We start from the raw sequence: 3,818 nt of genomic DNA, 5'->3' as shown, positions 1-3,818 counted from the left end.
AAGGGAAGGAGAAGCCCTTTGGTCCTGCCAAGGTTGGACCCCCAGTGTAAGGGAATTTTGGGGGGTGAGAAAAGGGGGTAGATGGGGAGGGGAATACCCTCATTGAAGAAGGGGAGGGGGACGGTATAAGGGGCTTATGTCTAGGAAACTGGGAAAGGGAATAACATTTGAAATGTAAATAAAAAATATCCAATAAAAGAGAAAATCTAAAAAAAAAGTTTAGAATGCAGTTAGAAATTGTTTACTTATCGCTTCTCGGCCTTTTGGCTAAGATCAAGTGTAGAAATTGTTTACTTTAGAAAAGTAGCTGTCTTAGTTAGAGCTTCTATTGCTTTAAGGAGACACCACGACCATGGCAACTATTAGAAAAGAAAACATTTAATTGGAGGTAGCTTAGAGTTCAGAGGTTTCGTTTATTGTCATCATGGTAGGAAGGATGGATGCACATAGGCAGCCATGGAGCTGGAAAGGTTGACAAGAGTTTGTCTATCTGGATCAGTAGACGGTAGGAATAAATAGAGTGACACTGGGTTTGGCTTGGGCTTCTGAAACCCCAAAGCCCCACTCCCACCCCGCTGCCCAGTGACACACTTTTTTTTTTTTTTTTAAATCTTTATTAACTTGAGTATTTCTTATTTACATTTTATTGTTATTCCCTTCCCGGTTTCAGACCCAACATCCCCTAACCCTCCCCTCCCTTCTATACGGGCTTCCCTCCCCCCGTTACCAATCACCCTCCCTCCAACAATCAGTTTCACTGGGGGTTCAGTCTTAGCAGGACCCAGGGCTTCCCCTTACACTGATGATCTTACTAGGGTATTCATTGCTACCTATGAGGTCAGAGTCCAGGGTCAGTCCATGTATAGTCTTTAGGTAGTGGCTTAGTCCCTGGAAGCTCTGGTTGCTTGGCATTGTTGTACATATGGGGTCTCGAGCCCCTTCAAGCTCTTCCAGTCCTTTCTCTGATTCCTTCAATGGGGGTCCGTTCTCAGTTCAGTGGATTGCTGCTGGCATTCGCCTATGTATTTGCTGTATTCTGGGTGGTGACACACTTCTTTTAACAAGACCACACTTTCTATTAGTTCCACTCCCTTTGAGCCCATGGGGGCCTTTTCATTCAAACCACCACAATGACATTAGTAGGTTTTCCTCAATATTGCACGACTGTGCTACAGCCATGGGTAGTTGGTAAAGTTGATGTTAGTAGGCATGAACTCCTTCTCATTGAGCGGGTCTCAAATCCTGTTAATTACTCTCAGATATAAGTAATGCTATTGCACGCTTGGGAGTATCTTGTGGTTCTGATCATGGTTGTGATTCATAGCTTTTACACATAGGTAGAACAACTGATTTCTTTTCCTTTTGGCAGCTTGTATAACAGCTTCAGATACTATAAAAACTATCTTCAGCAGGGATAGTTGTAGGTCAGTTTTAGTTGAATTCTTCTGTGTCCCAAATATGTGTTGTCTTCAGCACTAGGGTCTTAACTCAAAAATGAGAAGTAACCCAGGGCAATGGCAACAGCTTATGTTGTTTGGGGAGAATTTCTTGAAGTCCCCTGATCATTTTAGAAGTAGGCATCGGGTTCAGGATTTAGCTCAGTGGTAGAGCGCTTGCCTAGGGCAAGCGCAAGGCCCTGGGTTCGGTCCCAGCTCTGAAAAAAAAAAAAAAAAAAAAAAAAAAAAAAAAAAAAAAAAGAAGAAGTAGGCACAAGGAGAGAGAAAGGAGAAACAGAGACCACACAAGCAGTTAGCAAAGAAATAGGCTTACAGATGGAAACTTAAAAATGTTAGTATTCATATAAAGTTGACAAGATTAGAGACTGCATTTAAAAGCTAGAGATTGTTAAATTTGTTAAGAAAGATAAATCTAACTGCATTCTTCCAAAAGAAAAATGCTTTAAATATGGATGTAAATATAATTTAAAAGAAAAGACACACACACACATATGTATACAGATAGTGTTAATAGCAACTAGAAAATATTAGGTGCCTAAATTTATATTTGTCAAAGCACACACACACACACACACACACACACACACACACACACACACAGCAATATTTCAGTAAGCAAGAACAGAATGCTAATTTCAAAATTAAGTTAATTATTCATAAAAATTTCAATTTCTAAACATTTTATATAGCTTATAATTATAGACAAGCTCAGTTAAACTGAAAAAAGAACTGAATTAATATTAACATATTAATATTTGTGAAAGAGCTCAACGATCCTAGTTTTCAGACAAATGTGAGTTAAACCATGATTAATACTATTGCACAAGCATTAGAATAACTAAAATTAAAAGGTCAAATTTCATTTTCAGATATTTCCATAAGATAAAGGGAAATTTGTGTTCCCCAAAAGACCTATACATGAATATTTCAGCAGTTGTATTTTTAATAATCAAATCTAGAAACAACCTAAATGTCAGTCAAGAGGTGAGCAGATGCCATCTACATACAGTGGGGTACTTCCCAATAATAAAAGAGGAGGGAGCTACTAACACATGCAACAGTAAGACTGAATTCTAAAGGCATATTTATCAAACAAACTTAGGAAATGCTCATTAATACTATATAATTTCACATATATTAAGTCTAAAAACAAGACAAGTGGCCCTGTAATGACAGGAATCAGAACTGTGGGTGCTTACTATGAGCAAGACTGACCTGAGACTTTGTGGTAACTCACCTTCCTGAAGAGAGGGAAAGATTGAGCATCTTGTTGTGGATTTTGTTTGGTGAGTTAGTACATTTGTAAAGCTTACCTATATTTTAGATTTAAAAACTTTATATAAAAGGAATCTCACTTTAAAAGATTTTAAGTATACTAAATTATTGCACAGAATTCTTTAATTAAATCATAATAAGCTTGGAAGAAACAATAAAAATAAGGAATCAATAAGATTAATTCTTTTTTTATGTGTTTTTTTTGAGATATTTATTTACATTTCAAATGTTATCCTCTTTCCTGGTTTCCAGTCCATAAAGCCCCATACCATCCCTATCCCCCTTCTTCTATGAAGGTGTTCCCCCACCCATCAACCAATCTCTTCCCACCTCCACACCCTGACATTCCCCTACACTGGGGGATCCAGCCTTGGCAGGACCAAGGGTTTCTCCTCTTATTGGTGCCTAACAAGGCCACTATCTGCTACATATACATCTGGAGCCATTGGTCTGTCCATGTGGTTTAGTCCCTGGAAACTCTGGTTGGTATTGTTCTTATGGGGTTGCAAACCCCTTTATCTTCTTCAATCCTTTAACTCCTCCAGTGAGGACCTCGTTCTCAGTTCAATGATTGGCTTCAAGAGTTTGCCTCTGTATTTGTCAGGCTCTGGCAGAGTCTCTCAGAAGACAGCTATATCAGGGTCCTGTCAGCATGCATTTCTTGGCATCAACAATATTGTCTGAGTTTGGTGGCTGTACGTATACGGGCTGGATCCTCAGATGAGGCAGTCTCTGAATGGCCATTGCTTCAGTGTCTCCTCCAAACTCTGTCTCCATATTTCCTCCTATGAATATTTTTGTTCCCCTTTCTAAGAAGGACTGAAGCATCTACACTTTGGTCATCCTTCTTCTTAAGCTTCAAGTGGTCTGTGGATCATATATTGGGTAATCTGAGTTTTTGGGCTAATATCCACTCGTGTGTGTGTGTGTGTGTGTGTGTGTGTGTGTGTGTGTGTGTGTGTGTGTGTGTGTTTTGTTTTTGTTTGTTTTTGCTTTTTGGTGATTGGGTTACCTCATTTAGGATGATATTTTTTTATTTCCATCCATTTGTCTATGAATTTCATGAAGTCATTGTTTTTTTTTTTT

At 38.7% G+C, this 3,818-nt stretch overlaps 1 pseudogene; it reads left to right on the top strand.

Moving 5' to 3' along the window:
• The first annotated feature begins 247 nt into the window (after nucleotides 1-247).
• Nucleotides 248-364, top strand: LOC116890294 (annotated as a pseudogene).
• Nucleotides 365-3,818: the final 3,454 nt, after the last annotated feature.

This window comes from Rattus rattus, chromosome 1 (assembly GCF_011064425.1).
Source record: "Rattus rattus isolate New Zealand chromosome 1, Rrattus_CSIRO_v1, whole genome shotgun sequence".
Taxonomy (NCBI): domain Eukaryota; kingdom Metazoa; phylum Chordata; class Mammalia; order Rodentia; family Muridae; genus Rattus; species Rattus rattus.
Note: the sequence above shows the minus strand (reverse complement) of the source record. Positions and strands in the feature narration are given on the sequence as shown.